A 14,009-nucleotide genomic window follows, 5' to 3' on the forward strand; every position below is an offset into this window, starting at 1 on the left:
AAAATTTTGTAGAAAAGTGTAAACAGAATATAAACAAACTTTTTTTATCGATGAAAGTCTGACATAGATATAATTAGAAGGTATCAAGTTTCAATTTAATTTTGTTATATAGCGCCACCAAGACTTTAAAAACGCGCTATGGTTTCGCTCAGACAAAATGATATGTATATTGTAGTAAGTGTAGGTGAGCACTAGGAGAGGATTATTGGAAATTCTTCGAAGTGGGTGAAAGGGGTGAAAAACTGTAAATATGAAAGTTCGACACTGTTGAAGTTAGTGACTTGAAATTTAACAAAGTAATGAATACGTGTTTCAGATTTTTCTGAAAATTAACCCTCAACCCCTACAAAAGGGGGATGAAAGATTGTATGAGACTTAATATACGCGATATATTAAATACGCGATAATATAATACATACTTTTTGTAGTAAATAATAGTAATAGTAAATACAAAAAAAATAATAATTTAGGTTTGTAGTTAATAATAAACCGGGACGTAAAACGTCATAGAAAATGGGACGGCACGCGGGAGTGGGAGTCGGAGCGGGAAATGGAAAGGAGACACGTAGTGGGAAACGGAACGGGACACATTGCGAAAAACATGATAGCACAATATGTAGGAAACGATACGGGATATATACATTACATAACAGGCAGCGGGATTGGACAAGTTTGTGGCACGAGACAGGCAGGAAACTGAAAATTGAACTTCAGATGAGAAAAAATGCGAATTCGAATCATATATGTTTACCAATCTTACAGAATACGCGATAATAAAAATATTGAACTTCGCCCGCGTGAAATGAAATTCACGCGGGCGAAGTCGCGGGCAAAAGCTAGTAGAAAATAAAGTTTCTATGTGAGTTTCTATATTCTACCATGATTGAATACTTTTAAATTATTAATAAAAATTAAATGGGATACTTTTTTCTACTGTCAAAAACAAAACATATATGGAGCTTGCATGACAGCGATGTCCTATGATGTCACGATGTCACGATTTTGAAGGCAAAAACATTCCTTCAATAAAATAGCAAATCACATATTTATTAAATATTATTATTTTTAAAATAATATATATACGACATGTACGAGTACATTCGTTATATGAAACACCGCCATGAAACAATAGACTGACAATAGTGTTTTTATCATTTTTGTGAAACTTGTTATTCGATAACGTTTATGGTGATTTTATCGATTTTTTTTTTATTAATTCTGCTCTTAGTCTTCTCAGCTTTTCCACGCGTCAATAGAAGGCGCGTTCGTAGCGCCTCTACGCTCGTGCTGCTACGAAGCAGCTCGGAGCTACGAAATTGAAACGCTACGGGACAAATTGGAATTCTTGTATCATTTTCATTTTGTTTCTTTTCAATATCCATTCATATGCTTTGAATTAATACAATTGTTACGGTACGATATTATGTTCTGTAAGGTTTATGATATTAAGTTTACAATTCAGTTATGTTCAGGTCCTCAAAGAAGCAATACAGGTAAATATAACGTCTATTTATCTGCACTGTCTTGTTTAATAAGCAAATAAAATATCAAATAATAAAAAAATAAAACAAGAAAAAATAATTATAAAATCAATTTTGATACGAGTTCCAAGAAAGTAAATCGCACGACGGGGCGCCCACAAATATTCGGAAGATCGCCTCCAATGGCCGCCCACATTTATAACATGGAAATTTGATCTGGCAGCCCTACGTGAGCCGCAAGAGAAGGCAGGGTCGGGCCCACTTTGTTCGTGGCCCTTCGTCCCATCCCAATCTCTATAGCCAATGCAAACAAGATCTTTTCTTCATTTTGTCACCATTGTTATCTATTATGGTGGTACATGTCAGTGATCGATTGAGTATGAACGTGATAAATTTAAAGAAGTTTATTTTTACAAAAATAACGTTTTTGACACAATATTTTATTGTAGTTATTTAGATCTTATACCATTCAATGTGTGAGAAAAAAACATGTCCATGCAGTAAACCGTTGAGGAGTTCCCTCGTCTGGAGCCGTTCCTGGGCCAACCATCAATCATAACAATGCATTGTCGTCTAAATAAAATTAAAAACTGCATCAAAATCCGTTGCGTGGTAAAAAAAAAGAAAGATTTGATAGACAGACACGGCGACTTTGTTTTGTAGTGATAAATAACCCCCACGGTGCCAAATAAGTTAAATAAATACATAAATCGTTTTCAAGAATTTGCCAATTTTGGTCACCGCCAAGTTGAGTATTCTTTCATTCTATAAACTTATTACAGAAAATATCACGAACAATGGTCTTCAGACAAGTAATTGCCAAGATAAATTCTTCAAGAGCTTTTTTACCTTAGCAGTGGACGTTTAGTAAAAACATTGCTAACATTAAATTTTTATTTTGCACAGTATTCTTTCAATTCCATTCTTTCAGTTTGAGGTTATACATGAGGCGTGTGGTTCCGCCATAACACACTCCAAATCAAGTGACATAGTTTTAGCTGACAGACAACAATAGCATTTCTAAAGGGGATTGATGTCAGGTAGGCGGCCGGTTTTAAAATAATAGCCAAATCTAAAAGTCAATGGTTATTTATTTACGTGAACCCTGGCCTATGAACGAAACGGGAAGATGCGAGTGAGACAATCGGTCCACGCGCCGTGAAAAATGACAAAAACACACCGTACCTACTTATTGCCAAAAACCGAGTCAAGCGATCTTAATTTTGAAATTTCTCGTAACCATTATAAAAAAATACGTAAAAAGAAAACATTTAGGCTCAAAGCGTAGACAAATCGTCTTCAAATAATAAGAAAAATTAAAAATATTTCATCATAACAAAGCTTAGGGACTTGTGACCATAGCGCCGTGAAAGGTACTAATAAGAAGTTCGATATCTCAAAGGATGTTTTAATTGCTGGTTTTAATTGCATGTTTAGATTGCTAAAAATTGGTAGGTTTACTCATACGTTTTTTAGTGTATCTACGTATGTGGTTTAACCTATAAACAAAATGGTTCTGACGACTTAAATTGTTTTGTACCTTGTTTACGAAAACTTTTTTATTAGACGTACTCGTAACGACGTAAAACTATTTATTGAGTTACACAAAGCAATAAAATCGAGTATTAAAATTAGTCCGTCGTTATCCAACTAAGCACATAAAAATTCCATGCTACTTACAAAATACGACAAAACGATAAAATCTATCACTGTAGATTAGGGATATTTCATTTCCGAATGATTCATAAAATTTCTAAATAAATTAATGTTTTTTGTGTCTTCTAATATCGTTTACCGGTTAGGAGTCTAATTTTTTTCTATATAATATATAGTAAAGTCCATTCGTACATTGGTTGTAATATTTTGATTGTAGAAAGAACACATATCATGTTAAAACTACATACATAACAGGAAGGTAAATATACAATGTTGGAATTATCCCACGTGTAATGGTAAAGCGATTTTACGATTTCAAGTTAAGTTTAATGTCGAATAAAATGTATAATAATGAATAATTTAGATGAATGCCGACTGAAAAAAATTTAAAGACAATATTACTTATTACAATTAATTAGTAAAAGAAAGGATATAAATCAAAGACAAAGAATATTGTATAAGTACTTAGTTTCTTTTTTATTATTTTTATTAGGCCCTTGCGAATCCATGTTAAAAATCTCGTTGCATTCCAATGTTTTACTACCAATTTTAACTCAGATAAAAACAATCTATATCGATGTGGCCTACAAGTATAATTAAATTATAGCTACCTTTTTCAAGGACATGAAATTCGGGCTTTTGCTTCATAGATCAAAGTGCTGTCAAGGCTGACTAAAATGGACCGATACTTTCACATTGATTGGGTTTTCTCAAAATGCTTAACAAATTTCAATAAAAAATTGACCCGATTCCTTTGTGATATCGCCAATGAAATTTATATAGGCCTTCACTGGGTCCATCTAATATTAACAATGCCCTACTTTGCTCCTTTATTTTACGATAAAAGCAATTTGTAAAAAGTATTCACGTATTTATTCTATGTATGTATTATGTATCTTTATCAAACAGACGGAGAAATGTGGTAAAAATAATAGATGACCACAGATTTATGAATGTCTTACGATGATCTTCTTTTCGAGACACATTCGGTAATCTTACGAAATCCCTCAAAATGGCAAAAACTAAGATTAAGCGTGCGAAGCACTAACTTTTTTCATCATCAAATAAAGATTATTGTGTCTGGTCAGAATTTTATCTTTTTACTAGAGAGAGTGGTCGGTTTTTAGTCTGTCATCTTTCAAGAAGCACCCTTGTGATCTTGAAAAATGTACCCCTGAGGGGACGAGCGGGGCAGAGACGAGTGCGAATGATTGCCTTCATCCCCTGTTTTTATAGCGTTATTAAATGTACCAAGAAGTTTATATGATGCGATATATATATTTTTCTGTTCGCCTTTAGGATGTCATAGATTTATGCAATTTGTTTACACAAACAGACCGCTGCCGCAGCAGATCATGAAACTGTAAACTACATAGGTAGCAGGTATGTATTGTATGGAATGTATAAACACTTTTTGTTAGCCTAATTTTTATGAATGTTTCTATTAAGATAGATAAAATTACCGAAGATACAACGTTGAAAATTAACGATACTAACTTTCACGAATGATAAAGTTGCATAAGTGGATATTACCTAATGTAAATCGTTATTCATAAATTCAGATTATTTTTTGAGAAAACGCTATAAAAAGTGTTGACCTTGGCATTATAAACAAAGCTCTCTTAAATGGGTACAATTTTCTGCTAAAACAAATTTGAGTAAAAATATTTAATTTTCTGCTAGGAGGATTTCTTAAAATTTATTGGCCACCGTTTTGTTTATTGACCCGGATCTTCCATTGTGATCCGACGACACAAACCATAGACACGCGCGGCATAGATGCTTCTTTTCAGGCAATATAAATGTATTATTATGTCACACAATTGGCTTGCGTGTAATTTTCTGATTATCTTTTTATTCCATAGCAGGCAATAACAAAAGCAGAAATGGTAAAAGGCAGAAAAATATCAGGTCAAACTGGATACTTTAATATTAATTCGAATGTATTTTGGGCCATATGCGGTATAAAGGCAATATCATATGTTCTAGAAAATTACCAAAAATATATATTAAGCTTTAGCAATTCATTTGCCTCCCTCGATAGATTAATCAATTAATTCATTTATTCGGAAAGATAGAACTTTAAACAATCAAAAAGTAAGATTAGAAATAAACCACAAACAAGATTTTACAATTAATAAAAGATTAAGCGATTGCAAGTCGTAGGATACAGTAAATGAGGCAAAACCAACAATAATTAACTTATTTTCAAAATGTTTCCATTACTATAAAATGCTGTAACTATACTTTTACTTGCCGGACACCCGTTTTGGATGGAAAATAAATTAATATTCAATTATCAAAAAATGTCATCATCTGGTCACTGTTTCCAAATCCATATATAAAAAAAGAATAGAGATAAGGCCATAAAAAGTGTTAGGCAAATAAACAATTTATTTTAGCCTAAGAAACGACAGAATGCTTATATTTGCACTAACATTTATGTTCCTAAGCAATCTTAATCTGCGCTGTTTTAAGCTAGAAGATATAATATCACTTTATCACGAGACGAGACTTATAAAGGTTCGGTGATTAATGTTCACGTCACTATCTCACTTGTTCAACCTCCCGTAAAACGTGGATCATCTGTGAATCATAGACTAATATTCAGTAAGTATGCTCCTTTAGAGTAAATGAGTAAGGTTGGCTAGAAGATAATAAAATAGGAAGAATAAATATATAATAGGTATGACTAATAAAACAATTGCCATAGCCCAATAGATATTTTGAATGCTGACTACTACTTTTTTACTTTTTTACTACTTGTTTCGCTTATTATATTAAACTTGTCTGATACAATGACGCCAAAGAATATTAGGTATTCTTATTCTAGTGCAAAACCAGGAACGGTTCTAGAAATAGCGAACATGCTGCAGATTTAACTACCAAGCACTTAAAACTAAAAGCTTTGATCTAAGTTTTAGAAAATTCACCCTAAATGCTTGCAACTTCCCCATTTATAATTTCGAGAGACAAATGACGTACATTTTCTGTACATTTACACTAGTTTATTTATCTTGTTTTTGGAAGTCATACACTCGCATTTATGACGGATACACGCCGACGTAAGACGGCGAGGCGCGTAGTATAATAAGATTTCCATACATTCGAAATTTCCATACATATTCCCGGCCCATTTATTTTTCTTGTATGAGCGAAATGAAAGATATGACGAAGTCCATAGTTTGGTTCTGTCTAAGATAATTTAGGACGAACATTAGTATAGCCGCAAGGAGGCGAGAAACAGTAATAGGCAGGATTATCCGCAGTTCTCTGGGATTATCGTAATAATACTTGTGTTACTAATGAATAGTTGTGTGTAAGTACATCTACCTTTAGGCGGAAATTAAATGAATGAATGAATTAATGTAATCGATAACAACAACTTTACACAAGTGGCTCCACATTAGGCAAAACGTATGTGTTGTGGCATTGAATTTTTAATAACAAATTAAAAAATACTTAATCAATACACACACAGTACAAAAAAAAATCCTGTACATTGAATAAATTTACATAAAAATAAAATTAGGCTATAGAGTCACAGCAACAGAGTAAGAATTTGAAAAACAAACTATCTGTCTGTATGTCTGTCTGTTTGTACACGTTAATCTTCGGAACTACTGGACGGATTTGAATGAATTTTTTTTTCAACATATAGGCTATAAATGATTTTGAAAACTGGAACACCTGATGGAGAACAATTATGGTGCAGCTAAACTATAGGAAATATAGAAATGACGCCCTAACAAAAGTGGTTCAGTCTGATAAGCATTTTCTGTTGAGGTATAAAAATTGAAGATCTAGAACACCCGATATAGACCCATGCTGGTACAGCTAAACTATAGGAAACATAGAAATGACGCTCTAATAAAAGTTGCTCAGTCCGATGAGTATTTTCTGTTGAGGTATAAAAATAGAAGATTTGGAACATCTGAAGAAGAGTCATAATAGTTCAGCTAAATTATAGAAAATATATTTTTTTCAGTCTGATTAGCATCTTCTGTTATGTACAGGTATCGTTACATTGTCTGTACAATAAAATTCCTCTAATAATTTTGACTCCTTGCCAAAAATTGTTCGGCCACGCGAACGAAATCGCGGGCATCAGCTAGTACTTAATAAAAATTGCAATAATGTTCCTAGTTAGAGTTATCTTGTGTCTCTCTCGTACATCACGTCTGCGCATTGCGTTCAACACGTTACAAAGAATCATGTCAGTACAGTAAACCGTTGAGGAGTTCTCTCGTCTATGCATATCATATTTTTAATATATCTTCATCCAAACTAAAAGTGTATACAACATTTGGGCTTAATTGGTTGAAGAAGCTACAAATTTGCAAGATTTCATCCGAACATTACAAACATAGTTACAAAAGCTTGTACTCGTATAAAATAGTGTCTGTGGTATGACAAAATTTATTAAATTTTAGGATGTATTCTCGATTTTTTTCGTGGTATTGGTATTGTTATATGAACATTGCCAAATTACTTGTGATGTGAAACTGAACTCCATAACGATTGTGTGTGACATGATATCAGTGACGCTTTGTTAACGTAGATAGCTATAATAAAACTAATGCTACTTTTAGGTTCTTATAATAATTAAACTATTGAATTGTGTTAGCCTGCAATGATAGATTTAAGTTGTAAATAAATAAATATGGTTTCACCATACACCATAGAGCCGACGCTCTTATGAAATCTTTTTTTGGAATTTATAGGTTGCTACCCATCTCTTTTATTTTATTGAGAGCAGCTGGTCTATGCTATAATATATCAATTTACCGTCGCGGAAAAATATACAAAGAAAGGTAGAAAAATCATAAGTAATTGCCATTAAAATGTATGAGCATTTTTTTCTTTTTCACGCAAACTGCATAACAATGAGTCTTTAGCATTCGCAATGAGACTTATGGATTAGAGGCTTTTTGAAAACGATCTCGTAATGTAAATAAGAAGGAAAATACTATAATATCGAATGTGGATAAGAAATATAATTTACATTAAGTATGGGACTAAGTGATCAGACTTTATTTAACATGGACTGATACAAAAGGTAAATAAACGAGAAATAAACAACCATAATTTAAGTAAACGACATGACTCCATAAAACAACAACAACAAAAAATTTTACATTAATAGAAAATAAGAACAAAATTAATAAAGGAACAACAAATAATGATAATAAGAAATAATGATTTTGTGTTCAAAGTTTGTTTAACTTTCGTCTCACGCCATGAATAGGTACAATCTTGACTTTAAATTATTTAATGCTTCTAATACATTCTCCATGAATGTTAAAAGATATTAACAGGATGCTATCTGTAACAGATAAATAAATCAAAAGACCGATAAACCCAAGCCAGTATTGTTTTCACAAACCAGAAAGAAACTACAAAGTATCAAGTACCAAATCCTAAAGATGTACTGTCGTTAGTCATACATCGAAAATCAGCCCCAAATCATTGAAATTTTCAAAATATTATATATTACGATATAATATATTTGACCCTCATGAGCAGAGAAATACTTGCTTCAGTTCCCAGTTTTTCGACAGAACCCTGGACATTGATTGATGTAGCAAGTTGAGGAGCAGTGAACCGGCATGACACGTCAGATTATAACAATTCTGTTATGTTTAGCTGGGGCTGATTCGCAACTCCGGCCTATTGTGGGAATTAATGGGTAACTCAAAATTGTATCGTGTTTATTTGTGGAATGATTTATAATATACTCCCGCATAGTGGGTTTATTCACAATCGTGTATGAAATAAGATATTCTAGATTTTGTTTAACTTAACTTACACCTAAAGATCCCGGCGAAGGATGCGAAATCATTACCTAATGAAATGTTAGGTACACATATGTGACATTTTTGACTTGAATTTTAGGATATGTCACTTACAGCTTCACATTCCACTTATAGCTTCAAATTTGCTTCAAATATGGCGTCACAGAATATGTGATGCGAATTTCTTCCAAAATAACAAATCCCTGCAACATCGGGAATATGTCAATCTTCTGCAATAATATTCGGTTAGTTGGGCCCTGGGCTTCACATGTTAGAAATTCAGATCAATACAGTGACTAAGAGAGCAGTAAAATAGTTATTATTTTACTAATCTCTTAGTCACTGTATACTAAGGTATATTGGGCCGTTTCTTTTTGATTTGCATTTTCACTGAGCAAAAACAAATATAACTTACTTGTGAAGTACAGTACTTATTACGTTTCACTTGAAACGGATATAAGGTGCATACAAGTATGCATTGAATTGTTATATATAATTCATACACATCATATATATAATATATATAATTTATCATTTCCCTTTGCTTGCCTTGCAATAACGATTCAACATAGAAAGTTTGCAAAATCATGCAACTAAATATCAAATATTTGTTTCTAGTATTTATTTTTCTCATCCGGTCGACGTCTACGGTCTGGCAATATCCCAGGTCTGGCAGTGGTAGCATTTTGCGGTAGATTTAATAAATCGACACTGGATAGAAGAATAAAGAACATGGGGAAAAAATTGGCTGATAGATAACTTTGTATAGCTTCGTAGATTGTTAGACGAAGTTCTAAAGAATCAACTGAAAATATTTGAGTATTGATACATTTAAATTCAGTTTTTAATTTTGATAAAGAAAATCAAGGAATATAAAATAAATGTGAATATAAAAAGGGTTTTTTAAAAAATTAAAATATGCAATACATAGCCACACCGCCCGTCTATTTTTGTAATGACACTGGCTGTTTTTATCAATATTTTCCTTGATTGGCAGAATTAGGATTCCCCATCTCCCGTTCTCGGATCTTGGATATTCGAATACATTCAGAGTATAAGAAACAAAACTAATAAAGTACTTATGTAGCACTATCGTATAATATAAATTATCTTTCACTTGTGGCTTCGCCTGCGGTTATTTCGAGCGTCCGCTCGTAACTTATTATTGTCTTAATATCTCAGGTTCTAAGTAAAATATTGCGGTGAAATCTACTATAAAACTGTGAAACATGCATCAAATGATGATGACGTGATGATGCTTATATGTACGTTTAAGAGCTTAGGGTCTTTATCTTGAAATCATTGGATATAGAGTAAATTTTGCGAAGCTTAAAGAAAGATCCATTTCAATTAAATATTGTTGGTATTTGCATTCTATTTTCCCAGATTTTGAGAAATGTCAATGCCCAAAATTCTTTCGGTTATTATTTTTATTCTTGTTGGGGTAAAGGTGCATTGACACTGGGTTCTTAAATTGTGAATAGCATTAGAACGAGCCTAAAATATTTCATTTATCACGTAACAGTTACCACATCAAATATTTTTAATGAAAGTTCATGCGCGCTGCTGACGTTTAAACAATATGTAGTACTTGTTTAGGGATTGGCGTTATGTTGACCAGTTACATAATTACGTGCGATATATTTATCATGTAGTTAAGTTCAAAATGTGTGAACGAGAGTACCTACTACTTAATTTAATTTAATAGCTTTCCGTAGTATTATTAATAACGTTTTTGTGAAATTCGTAACAGTGTAACAGAGCCTTTAGAAACGATTTACATCTCAAATATTTGATCGTTTACTTTATTCATTCCTTTTCTTTTACTAACTTAGGAATTTGAATGAAAGGAAAACAATTCGAGTGGCAACAACAGGAAGATTACTTCTTTCTTGATTTTTATACAAATACCGTTTGGTTGGGGAAATTTTTCTGCTCGGTTTATTCAGAACTCTGCAAACTTTGTGTTAATTTTTGGACCTTTTATCTTGCGCAAACTTGGAGATCAATTTTCCATATTTATAAGTTTTAAATTTATCGTTTTAGACGCTTGCTGAAAAATTAGATATGCGTTATTTTCCTTATAATTTTAGTCCGCAGTCTATCTTGCGTAAATACGCACCAAAAGCTTCCTCATTGCGCACGCTGTTATTTGGTAAATCCCTCGTGTAAATCGGTTTTTGAGTTTATTGCGAATGGAAAAACGCGGCGGTGGACTTTATTTTGCAGTAAGTATGTTCTTGTTAAAATCATTATATTTTGCGATACCGATGGACTTTTTCCATTTGAATGAAATTTTATTGTGAGAAAAAATTAAGATTGTCAAAGAGAAAGTTTTCTTCGAATTTTACGCTATTGTACCTATTAATATCATTTAGATATTAGCGTGGGATATTAAGATGTACACGAGCGTGATTTAATACACTTACCTTCGTGTGTGGGATATGAGCCTTTGCATAACAATGTCCATTGTGTACGTAATTACATAATCGAATATTGTTATTTGAGCAAATCATTTATTTAACACTAAGAACAACTTAGATCTGTTAAATTAACAGATGTGATAAATTTACATACGTTGAGAGTTTGTTTGTATTTTTCGAGTTATACTGTTATACTATACTAAAAATTTATTATGTACTCCCCAATCTATTCGGTACTCCCCAAGTACCCTCAACAGTATAAAAATATAAAAAAATTATATTTAAAAGTTGTCGATATTCGAAAAGCAATTTCGTTATAAACTGGTCAATATAACATGTTATTGTTTTGTATTCTTCTGCTTTTAGTCAAACCAAAGTAGGATTTATAAATTAATTCTCGAAGATTGCAATGACGTTCACAATAATTATTTAAATTCTGATATTCCTATTGGAGCGGGGTCTAGCTAGTGGTAGATAATTTTCACCATCACCGTCACCACAGCTAGGAAAACTACTTAGATAAGGTCTGCTTTAAATGTTCAATTAAACATTTCGCAACTTTACAAACTATGAGTTAGTAAAGTAAATCACCAACTAACTTTGTCGTCTCGACCTGCGTTTTCCCTAGTTTGCGACGATTATAATGCAAAAGTTATGTAAGATATGTATGGCAGCAAAAGTCCTGTAATACTTTTGAATTATATATAATAAGGTTCAAAACTGTTACTAGACTTTTTCAGACCGTACCTACCTACTTGATTCAATTTAGCCTCCATATATTTTAAGACTAAGGGAATAAAGCCTATACAGCCAATAAATATAATGCAAAATTAGATTGACGTCAGGCAGGGAGTTGGTTATAAATCATAAACAAATCTTCAAAATCAAGTTTTATTTTTTAAGTGCACCCATTGTTTCGGGACATTACAGCCGCGAATTAAACCTGTATTACTCCCAGAAAAGAGAGAGAAAAAAGATATAATTTTGCTTCCTTGAATTTTTAATTAATTTCGTTAAACCTAGAAATCACACATACATAAAGTATCAAAATGGAGCATATACAAGTTCGCAAATGGCACAAGTTTCGTTTTTATTTTTATCTTTAATCTGTGTTCCCATGCCGGGAATGGTTTAAAAGATTGCGTATCGGTAAACTGTCTGTTTATCTTTATCGTTATTCGGAGAAACTTTGAAAGAAATCGCGCCGTTTGACTTTCTGTCTATGCTATATTTACTGTACATCTATGTAATTTTTCTCTTTTAGAGTGATTAGACTTTTAACAAAAAAAACTGTGTAAATATATAGACGATGTATAAGTTTAACTTATACATATATAGTTGAGTGTGTGTTTATAGATTGGAGAATCAGTCAAAGATATGATAAATTGATGCAATCAAATTAGGAAATTCTAATAACCATCATTAGCATTTTTTTCCTCATTTTTCATTTTTGTTATTTTTTAGCTATTAGTATCTCACTGTTGGGCAAAAGCATCCCCTAACTTTCACCAATTGTCCCCAGTCGTTTCTTGCAAAAAATTACATTAAATATATCAAGACCCTTATTAAATACATAATATATCCTTTATTTGTAAACGCATTACATATAGCACATCACGTTATGATCAAACAGAAGAGTTTATTCATGCTCTTTAATTAAAACACCCTTATGATTTTATGACTTGACTGACGCGTATACTTACCTGCAAACTTTAGATGAATAATCACTTCAGAAATACTTGTCTGAAACTTGACTTCTAAGCCCTCTCCTAATCGATAACAACGCCGATATTGTTTGCCTAAATTAAATAAATGTAGTACATACTTATTGTCTTGGTTATAGTCTTATTCTACGCTTGCTAAACATAATATTAAGTGGTTGTTAATAAATAATAAATAAATATATTAATAAATATATTAGGACAAATCACACAGATTGAGCTAGCCCCAAAGTAAGTTCGAGACTTGTGTTATGGGATACTAACTCAACGATACTATATTTTATAACAAATACATATATAGATAAACATCCAAGACCCGGGCCAATCAGAAAAAGATCATTTTCCATCATGACCCGACCGGGGATCGAACCCGGGACCTCTCGGTTCAGTGGCAAGAATCTTACCACTGCGCCACCGAGGTCGTCAAATGAAGACTGGATCTCACAGGTAATGAAGGAAATAACCCGAATCACAAAAATGTTAATATAAACTTTGTAAAACAGTAATAAACATTATTTTATTATTAAAATTTTGCCCTCTCATACTAATATTTAACATCGATTTTTTTTAAATTATATACAACTAGCGGCCCGTCCCGGCTTTGCTCGTGCATAAACATAATATATTATACACCTAAAGCTTCATCAGGAATCATACTATCTATTGGTGAAAGCCACATGAAAATCCGTGTAGTAAGTAGTTTTTGCGTTTATAGCGAATAGATAGACGCGGCGGCAGAGGTTTATGTTTTATAATATGTTAGGATATTATTATAATTAGCAAGCGCTTGTTTTTTTGTATAAGTAGGTAGAAAGCTGTGGCAAGATATCTATACTGATTAATTGACACTTACATTGACATGTATGAATATTTTAGCACCTAAACCAAAAGGGTCACGGGGTGGCGATAGCGAGGATATGTACCAAAAAACTC

This window comes from Plodia interpunctella, chromosome 12, assembly GCF_027563975.2.
Source record: "Plodia interpunctella isolate USDA-ARS_2022_Savannah chromosome 12, ilPloInte3.2, whole genome shotgun sequence".
Classification (NCBI taxonomy): Eukaryota; Metazoa; Arthropoda; class Insecta; order Lepidoptera; family Pyralidae; genus Plodia; species Plodia interpunctella.